The following is a 10,455-nucleotide window of genomic DNA, read 5'->3' on the forward strand; positions in this document are numbered from 1 at the left end:
TATTCTCTAATAGTCATCTCATTGAGCTAAACTCTATTCAGTGTGCTATTGTCGAGGACATCAATAGAGAGGTCAGACCACCTACTTTGGTCACTTTGGGGAGATCAGCTTACTGTGCCTTGCAAGAAGGATGTGGTGGGAGGCTTCCACTAGCGTCTTGTCAGATAGTTACCAGAGATCAGCTGTATAAAGGTAACACTTTCATGCTTGAAATACATGGGTCAAGTATACACTCTATTACAACATGATTTTAACTTTCACCTTATTTTTAGAGAGTAGAGTTATTGTTCTTTAATACCGGAGAGTTCTTACAAGGCTCTATTTGAAAACCAAATATCATCTCACACATGTGAACAAAGCTGTATAACTTACATAGAACCACAGCATTAAATGTTTCACTTTAAACAAATGATCTCATCTTATGGCTGGGAGTGTAATTAACATTTTCTCTTCTAACAGTTTGAAAAACTTCCCCACTGCCGGTCCCCTGTCTGTGCTGGCTCAAATTTAATTAGTGGGATTTTTATCAGTCCAGCTAAAATCCGTCCTATGTCCTCCTTTGTTTAAAGATTTCAACCACACCCTTTTAGCCACATGACTAACAGTGGAGACCAGCTTTACACAACTTAAGAGGGACTCTTCTCTTTTGGAATAAAGGCATAGGTTGTAAATGTATGTGTTTCAGAATTCACAAGATGATCTTACAACCACGAGGGAAAAAACGGGTCTATCTTTCCAGCAAAAGATTTACAACTTTTTCCATGCATTTACTTTAGAAGAGATTGTGTATACTTTGTAGCACAAAATTAGTAAGCAACTCATTGAATATTATGCACACAAAACAGCTTGAGTGTAAACTCTTCAAGGATATTGCAGGCATACAACTCTGTTGATGCAGTACTTTCTGCACTCTCTATGCTAGTGGTCCCCAACCTTTTTCGTTTGGCAGGCGGCAGACGACGAGCCACGGAGGACCATGGCGGCGGACAAGCATCTGCTGAAATTCCGCCGACAAGCAGCAACGTCAATAGGCATTGCCACTGAAGTGCTGCCGACAAGTAGTGTCATCCAGAGGCATCGCCGCTGAAATACTGCCGAAAATTGGCGGCATTTCAGCAGCGTCACCTCTGGATGACGCAGCTTGTCAGCGGCATTTTGGCGGATGCTCATTGGCTGACCAGTACACAGGCACACTTAGATGCCTCAGCAGGCACCATGGTGCCCACGGGCATGGCATTGGGGACCCCTGTGGAGTCTATGCTGTACGAACTGACCAGAAAGTTCTGTTTGTACCAGTGCACCCAACCAATGCATGAATACGAAGCAGGTACATAATTTTCCACGTCATAACTCTGACATGGCAACTCTGATTGTCAGAAATATGTAGTTATTTGTGCCATTGGTCATCAGTACAACTCAAACCTAAGTACTAACCACCCGTTTTTCACATTCCTTACCTGCATGATCGGTTGTATCCTTGTTTTGTGTTTCTTCATAGACTATGCCATTTACTGCTGTCTTATGTACATGAAAGTACTACACCAAATCTTTAGTATTAATAATTACCCCTTTACTTTTATTAAATAGTAAAGATACCTGACTCTTCTAGGGCTTTTCATTCGTAGACATGAAACTACTTTATAAAGAAGTATCATTATCACCTCTTTACAGATGGGAAAACTGGGGCACAGAAGTGAAATGACTTGCTGGAAGTCATGCAGGAGACCAGTGGCAGAGCCAGTAATAGACATCAGGTCTCATAACTCCCAGTCCAGTGCTCGAGCACATAGACCACTTTGAATAGTGACAGTTTCTCAAGCCAGAGGGGTCAAAACAGAAGCTCTACATTTTCACTGAGTGAGGTCAGTTTTCAAGTAGGAATGAATGAATGTTGGGACCAGAAGGTGGAGGGAAGATAGGAGCACAGCTGGTTAAAGAGAAGGAAAGAAAAGTGAGATAGGTGGCCAGGGCCGACACAAGGAGTTTTAGGGGTTACACCCTAATCCCATCTCTCTGACACTAGTTGGAAAAATAATAAATAGAGGAACTACTGGAGCATGCCTTGCCATCTACTTTTGACTAAACAAAGAAATTCATTTGGCTTAGGTACTTGTGCTTTGGACCCCATCTTGACCAGCAACAGAGGAGGGTGAATACCCTGCGCAGATTGTCTTTAAAATATAAACTAGTGACAGAGAAAAGAGATCTGAAGAAACCAAGAGAAACCAGCAGCCTGTGATCATGAAACACAGAGCGCTTGTTTTCACCATAAACTTAACTAGAGTCATAACTCCATGTAGCCCCTAATTCAAGTCTCATCCACATATAGAAGCCCTTAACGTGAGTGGGGTAATGGTGGTGCTTTTTTTGTTAAGAGTTTTTATTAATTTTTACTTCTCAGTACAAAACATTACATTACAAAAAGCAAAGAAAACCCCCAAAGTTATACACTTAAAATCATCTTCTGTAACACCCAGCAGAGAGGTAACATGCATGGGCAGAAACCATTGTTGACATCGTTAACATTAAGCTCTTTATCCCAGTTTTAATAATATCTTCAAGACTCCAAGAGTGCTTTTTCATCAAAGACGCATATATGGAAGACAGGAGTGTGGTGAACATCTCTAGTGCACGTGGTATTTCAGGGATATCAGGCAGTGCCAGAGTGCCTGGGTCAAGGGGATGGGTCAATAAATGATTCAGAGGTATATGTTGGCATAGTGCTATGGCCCAAGGTTTAAGTTGACATAGGACCTGGAATGGAACTATCCCCCTTTCCTTCTCATTTTCAGTCAATTGAGAGAGGCATTATATGCCTATATATAGATAACATATCTATTCTCTCCATGTGACTGATGGGTTGCCAATCTGCAAGTCAAAATTACTCCAGATAGTGATGTGATGGTGCTTTTTACTTGAGTTGGCTGGCCAGAGGAGAGGGAGAGATGGAAACTCAAATGAGCACAACTCACTCAACTGCTTACACAACCACTCTGCCACACGAACACAGGTTAGCTTGATTGCTGGTAGCCTTCCAATGCCTTCTCACAATTATGCCCCGCAAATACCCCAAAAGTTCTCCCACAGTTTGCTGGGAAAGAGTTCATAGAGCAGCTCGGCTTATCTCAATGCTAAGGAGCAGGGGATACACCCTGAGGAGTCTTAACCCCACAAATAAGTGTGCACATTGCCAGTGTGGACATTGCAACTCGAATGTTATTACCAGTGTGGTTGCTCTCACTTGAGAAGAGTAACTCAAGTGTAGGCAACTTGAATTAATTCTGAAGTGAAGATTACCCAGGAGACTGAGTGCTTAGAGATGGGCCCAGACAGTCACTAGACCCAAAGAACTCCAAAAATGGCTGATGCTGAAATTTGAACCCAGATACAGATCTGAATTTCTCAACTGAATTTTATCTATATAACTGCTGAACAAACACCTGAGCACCTTCTGTTTTTGTTTGGCAGGCTTTTTTAAAATCAAATGGTACATTTCTGAAGTTATTTCTCCTGAGGAATAAACTAAAGCCTAATGAGTGGGATTTGCTAAACTTAACTTCTAAAGAAATCTTTAAAGTGGTGAAGACTACTTTAAAAGCAGGATATCTCTTTTACAGATTGGACCATAACAGAAGCACAGGAAGTCCAGAGTAAAAGGAATATTTCTAGAATAACAAACTTTAGAAAGGGGTCACCAGAGAGACAAGGTGGGTGAGGTAATATCTTTTATTAGACCGGCTTCTATAAGTTTTTACCTACTTCTTTCTTCATGCGCTGATCTAAAGACCATAGGTTAGACAGATGATGTAAGAGCTGAGTTTCCTTTAGCACCGTAGGGAATTTTGAGAACTTTCACTACTCCTTCCCTTTCCTCTTCCACCCCAAAGTGGAACCTATGCTGGGGCACAACCCCACAGTAAGAGGAGCATGTTTCAGAGCTGAGCTTGCCAGGCCTAAGAGGTCAGTCAAGCAAAGGAGTAAATCTTACCAAAGGGCTGGACAGGCTATGGCTTAGGACTGGAGGCAGAGGATTCTCAGAAGTAATGTGTTACCTGGGAATATCTGTTGTATGTATCCCACTGAGAACTAAAAAATTATGGTTGTGGTTTAGCTTTCTTAAACACTGTGACTGTTTGCTTACTGAGTACTTATAAGGCCCTGGATAGTGTTGGACTTTGTTCATGATGCTGTAGTCTCTCCTCCAAGTATGTTTTTTTAAAATGTGTTTTTTCTTTTAGTTCAGAAGAGGAAAGGTGGCAACTAGCCAGCACTCTGGCTGCTTGGGCAAAGAGCTAATGTTTGAGCATAGTCCATGCTGCAACCAAGACCACATCATGTGTCCAGTCTGTCATAATATTTATTCACAACATATTTGTGTGTGACAGAGAGAGAGATTTGAATCTTCATTCAGATGAGATCCAGATCTCCATTTATTTGAACTGGGCCTATAACACATGGCTCCAAAAGGCCTACAGGAAAGAGCTTTGGGGAAAAATGCTCTCAATTTTCCACTAATGCACTCAGAGTTCTAATGGCTGAGTGAATTAATAAGTAATTAGGTTAACTTCTCAAAATCTATGGGTTAGAAGTTAGTTTTCATCCACACATTTTGCAGACATTATTAAATAGATCTCTTGCCCTTTACTGGCATATTATTCTAATGTACATGAATTTGACAGACACCCCATGTTGTCTCTGAATTGTGGTCTTCTTTTCTTCCTCTTGTCCTGTAACTATAAAAATCTTTCGTCTCTGTACTGATTAGTACAACCATGGAGATCAGTGTCTGGTGAAGTCTGTCTCAAGGCACTCTACCTGCCTTTAACTGCTAGGCCTTGAGAATATCATTTCCAATATATATACATATCTCCTTACATGTTATCCACAGATACACATCACTAAGATTATGGTGTGATGCAGGCTTTCAGTGAAAACCTTACATGACACTTCTTTGGTGAACTAGAAGGTGAATTCTACACCGGGGGATCTCTTTTAACACTTATGTACCCCTGTACTGCCTGCCAGCTGGCATCAAGAAGTCCTTGGGTTACAATCTCCTATTCTCACCACTATACAGACTCTCCCGTTACTGAAACCCCTCATGGCTTTTTAAGAAGCAAATGGATCACAGCTCCAGGTTGTTCCCACAAATTGCCCATTGGCTGAAAATAGGTCGGATTAAAAAAGCTGACCTTATGCTGGCTGCAAAGCTGCTTCAAACAGTAACAACTTGGGCTTTACATCTTCACCCCTTGTTTGCAGTTGGGGGTTGAACAGGTGCAGGTACTCTAACCTATTTAGAGCAGTCTCATAGGTTTCCACAAAGGCTCTGTTGATAATGTTTACTGAACATGCCTTGAACAGAAATCCTTATTAATTCCTTATGGAAAAATTATCTAAGGTAGGGCAGAACAAAATAGGAATAAAGCCAATAAGGGGGTCTCTAGAAATTACTTTAGAAACCTATAGAAGTCAGCGGAGACTGTTAACCTTTTAAAAGCCTTTTTCAAGCATATTACAGCATTCTGGAATGGGTATAATTTTCCATTAAATACCATAAAATAGTTCAGAATACTAGTTCCATTATACATTTCATGCAAGTGTTTGGACCATTCCTGGACTTTGAAGATGATTCTGTTTGTTCACGAGTCTTTTTGTGAATGCTTTATAAACTGCTTGCATTTATAACTATTTACAGAATAATTTATGTTCATGTGTATATTGTTTGCAAGCAGTTTACTGGGTATTTCATAGTTAAAGATTTAATCGCTGTTTTATTAATTTTGATTGCCACATAATCATATGGTATGTGATCCCTTATTGGAATATAATAACTGTTAGAATCAGGTTTCCAGCACAAATACTTGTGTTCAGGCATTATAAATTCACTTTCTGTAGTTTTGCCCTCTAAAATCAGCTCTTTATGTGTACATTGATTCTAATCTTAGTTGCTAGAAGATTTGTGGAAAGTAAACCACAAGGAGAAAACAAGCAAAGCCAATTGAGCTTATTATTTCAAATCTATAAAATACTTCCAGAGATTGTCCGGGAACATTCATTCAGTGTGAGAGGTGATCATTATGATGTCTGCCCTTCCGCATAGGAGTGGACATGGCATCTCACACTGTAATTCCTCCATCTCACACTGTAATTCCTGGATCAAGCCCAGAGACCTTACTTTAGCTGAAAGCACAAACTTCTAGAAAGTCTATCCAATCTTGATTTAAAGATTTTAAGCAATGGACAATCTATCACATGCTTTAGCAATCTTCTCTACTAGTTAATTACACTCACTTAAAATATGTATGCCTTATTTCCAGTTTTAACTTGTTTGCCTTCAATTCCACCCAGCTGTAATCAAGAATAACTTTTCAATCACAGTTCCCATGGACTACATTGCCTAGAAACATCAAACAATACTGTCTCTGTTCGTGTCCAACATTGTTGTAGTCTATAATGTTATTGTCAAAATGAATTGTTGAGTGAATAAATATAGACTCCAGTTTACACAGCCCTCTGATGCTTTTGGACACCTTTATTGCCAGGAATTTAGGCTTTCAAATACTTTTGGCAGCTTTGAAAAGCTCAGCCTCAGTGTTCCCACAACAAAAAGAAAAACAAAACAAAAAACAAACAAGCATCTCCTGACAACTTGAGGATTTTCTTTGCCATTTCCAATATTCTATTTTCTCAAAAGTTGTGGATTTTAAGAGGATCTAATCCACATACTATGGAATTGCTCATGGGCTTACTCAGGATAGTACAGATAATAGGATATTTAATATGATTTAAGGGTGAAATCCTGGTTCCATTGAAGTAAACAAGGAAACTCCCATTGACTTTGTTAGAGCCATGATTTTATCCTAGGGCTCCATTGTACATAACGGTTCAAGAACTCTTAACCTAGAAGTCCTTAATTTTCTACCAGACATAAATACGGTACAAAAAAGAATGTTTACTAATTCCCTCTGAATTCATTGAGCATTATAGATTGCTGCCCAGAGAACATAACACTCTATCTAAATTAGAGAACTTAAAAGTTCCAGGAAATGTGGTCAAGATTCTCAGAACTACAACTGATTATAGGAGGGGCTGGAAGTGGCACCTATTATTAAGGTTGCCCAACACTTCCATTATAAGACCCTTTTTTCAATTGCTTATAATTTAGACAAACTTTATTTGGGCTGAAATTTTGCATTCCAGGTGTCTGCCTCATTCTGAAAATTTTGGAAAATTTCTGCCAAAAGGGGTCATCATTTCTGAACACTAGGGGAAAATGAGGTGTTTTGCCCGGGCTTAAAAAATGTGGGTTACCTTTTCTTTGAAGAGCTCTAGTGCTCCCATGCTTAGCAGCAAGGAATTGAAACTGGGTAAAGCTGTGGTCTCTGTGCTGGGGATGTGCTCAAATCTGCCTGAGTTACATGCCTTTAAAAAAATGCAGATTGTACATGCTCAGAGTCCTTCAATTTTTAGCAGCAAGATGACCCAAAGTTTCTGTGCCCCCTGCACTTGCTTCAGCCTGGAACTGAGCAGGACTTCCCCTGCAGTTGTGGGTAGGGTTCCCAACCCTCCAGAATTGTCCTGGAGTCTCCAGGAAATAAAGATTAAGCTTTAATTGAAGACTGTCATGTGATGCAACCTCCAGGAATACATCCATCCAAAATTGGCTCTGAGCTGCTGAGGGACATGGCAGTTCCAAGCACTGGAATTGAGAGCAAGGAAGTAAATTCAATGATCCCCTGCTGGGCCCTGGCAACATGGGGGAAGAAACTGCCTGATTCAAAGGCAGAAGGGACAAAAGACCTATGGGGGGTGGTGGGGGGGAGTAGATTTGCGACAACAATCCTGGGGGAGATGGAGAAAACTAGGACTGGAGGCTGGCAGTGGGTGGGAAATGGAAAATGGACTGAGGGTTGGGGTTGTGGTGCATGTGAGACAGAGACTAATAATGGGAAGTGGAGGGTAGAGATAAAGAGCCAGTGAGATAGGGGGTGAGGAGAGCGAAGACTGATCTGATGAGGAGCTCCTGACAGGAGGAGCTTGTGGGTGATCCAGGGTGCTGGGGGGGAACTGGGACTGACTGGGCAAAGAAACTGGGACAAGTAACCAGGGCAGGGAGGAAGTGAGGTTGGACGTGGAAAACCCTCCATCCACACAGAGGATTGGCTCCTTTTACATCCATTCTTACCTGCCTGTTTCTGATTCCAGGGCATTGCAACTCTGTAGGAGCCACTATTCCAGGGATCATCAACTTGTTCCAACTTTCAGGATGGAGGTCCCCTGGGGAAGTGATGTCACTACTAACACAAATACTGCCATGTGAGTATTACTATCCATGAGGAATTTAATCCAACACAAGTTAATGGACTCAGTACAGGAGTAACTGGATGAAATTCTCTGGCCTGTGTTACAGAGGAGGTCAGACTGGATGATCTAATAATCTCTTCTGATTTTAAAAATGTATGAATCCCCATGGCATCAGTTGGGTAACAGTTCATGGAAAGGGCTTATTCCCTAGCCATACTCTCAGCTGCAGATCTGGAGGGTCTCTGTGGCACTTTTTGAAGAGCCCACAGGAGAAGTAGGGAAGGATCCTGCAGAGGTAGCACTCCCTCCATCAAGGTTCCCACTCAGGGAACCACCTGTTTCACTCCCTGAGCCTTTATGGATGGATGGAATAATTTGAACTCATGTGGTTAGGTAAGAATAGAGAATGGATACATATTCTCAGTTAAGGTTCTTGATCATGTACTGCATGCATAGCAGTAAGATATCAACATATTACATTTATCTGGTAAATAATAAAAAAAATAAATTGGGGGGGGAAGTCCCATATTAAACATATGAGCAGCTGCTGGATTTAATTAGGCTTTGGTTGCTTTGAAGTGTGGTTGTAAATTGCTCTGGATTTTCAGCTGGACTTTAGCTCTTGGAAACTGGAAGGAGGACTCCATGAACGCTTCGGCAAGGGAAAACTAGGGCACAGAAAACAAGCTTTGTGTCAGGAAGGCTGTGGAGTTTTTTTAATTGTCATTTCTGGCACCAGTGCAGAAAGGGTTAAAAAAAATGGCTCGATTTAACACACATGTCCAGCTTTCAGCAATTCACAGCTTCCTCAGTGAAGAGCTTTGAGGACACTCTGCTTGTGTTCAACAGCAGTGCAGACGGAAAAAATTGTACTGACTCCAGTCAGCTGCAGCAACAAGATGAAATGCGGGGGTTGGGGCATTGTAAGTTTTCTTTCTGCATCCTGTCGAGGGTGCCACATGTCTAATGTTTTAACTTTTATAACCTCGTGACATTCCTTCCTTTTAATGAAAAGGAATTAAAAAACCAAAACTTTACCACAACCTCTTGAGAGCACATGGATTGCATTTCGCCACAGTAATCACTTACTGCAACAGGAGGCTGTGGTACCAGTGGGATATTAAACCCTCTCATGTGGCTGGAGCAGACTTGGCGGGGCAGGCAGGAGGGCAGAAAAAAATTACAAAAACATTTTCTCATCTCCCCATTTCCCCTCCTTTCTTTTTTTGAACCAGAATTTGAAAATTCATTGAAGCTTTGACATTTGAAAAACTTCACCCAGCTCTAGTCTGGGTTATATTAACTCTTGTATCCCTGACCCATGTCAGGGGATGGGGAGCCAGGACATGAAACCAGTCCCTTATCAGCATTCCTGTATGTCCACCTGTGTGTACAGCTAAACAAAATGAATGAGGACACTGGCAATCTGTTTCTTTAGGACATCCAGAGTACCACTGAGAATGTTCCTGTGATGAAAGGTAACGAACATCACCTTGGTCACTGATAGTGGAAAAACACCCCGAGCAGCAAATACAAGCTCCAGGCCACTTCGGTGGCCAAAACAATACTGTTTCAAGAGTGAGTGCCTATATGTACATGTAACCCTTCTGCCCCTCTGAGTTGGCAGCAACAAGGGCCGGGTTCAGTATCCAGGGGTTCCCTTCTGCCCCTCTGAGTTGGCAGCAACAAGGGCCGGGTTCAGTATCCAGGGGTTCCGTTTCAGTAACACAATGCATAACTGGCTCAAGCTCCCACCCAGTGACCTGGGACACTTACATACCACACCCTCCTGGGTGCCTTTAGGAGGCAATACTTCCCCTCTCACAAGCACGGAGTCTGAGTGTGGCAAAAATCTTTTTTAATAAAGGAAGGAATCAGTGCAGCATCCCATTGGAGAGACACCACAAACAGAGTTATAACACAAACCATAACCACCCCCCAAGTACATTTGGCAATGTCCTTTCCCCCTTAAGGTCTTAAGTCCAATCACTCCAAAGTCCAACAACCCAAAAGTCTCTGGTCAATGCCACCCCAGAATTCAAGAGTCTATCTGTAGAGGTCCCTCCCCCCAGCCTGGGTGAAAGGGGCACCTTACGTGGTCCAGGACCAACTGCCCTGCCTCTCCATGGGTTCTGCTTCCGCCTTCTC

General features: G+C 41.9%; 1 long non-coding RNA gene across 1 annotated transcript; it reads left to right on the plus strand.

The window, feature by feature from the left end:
- Positions 1–3,623: 3,623 nt before the first annotated feature.
- Positions 3,624–9,624, plus strand: LOC116830310 (uncharacterized). The gene is made up of 3 exons (XR_004374957.2): positions 3,624–3,707; positions 8,209–8,319; positions 9,543–9,624. It is a non-coding gene; the product is annotated as an uncharacterized LOC116830310 (long non-coding RNA).
- Positions 9,625–10,455: the final 831 nt, after the last annotated feature.

Source organism: Chelonoidis abingdonii, chromosome 2, assembly GCF_003597395.2.
Source record: "Chelonoidis abingdonii isolate Lonesome George chromosome 2, CheloAbing_2.0, whole genome shotgun sequence".
Taxonomy (NCBI): Eukaryota; Metazoa; Chordata; order Testudines; family Testudinidae; genus Chelonoidis; species Chelonoidis abingdonii.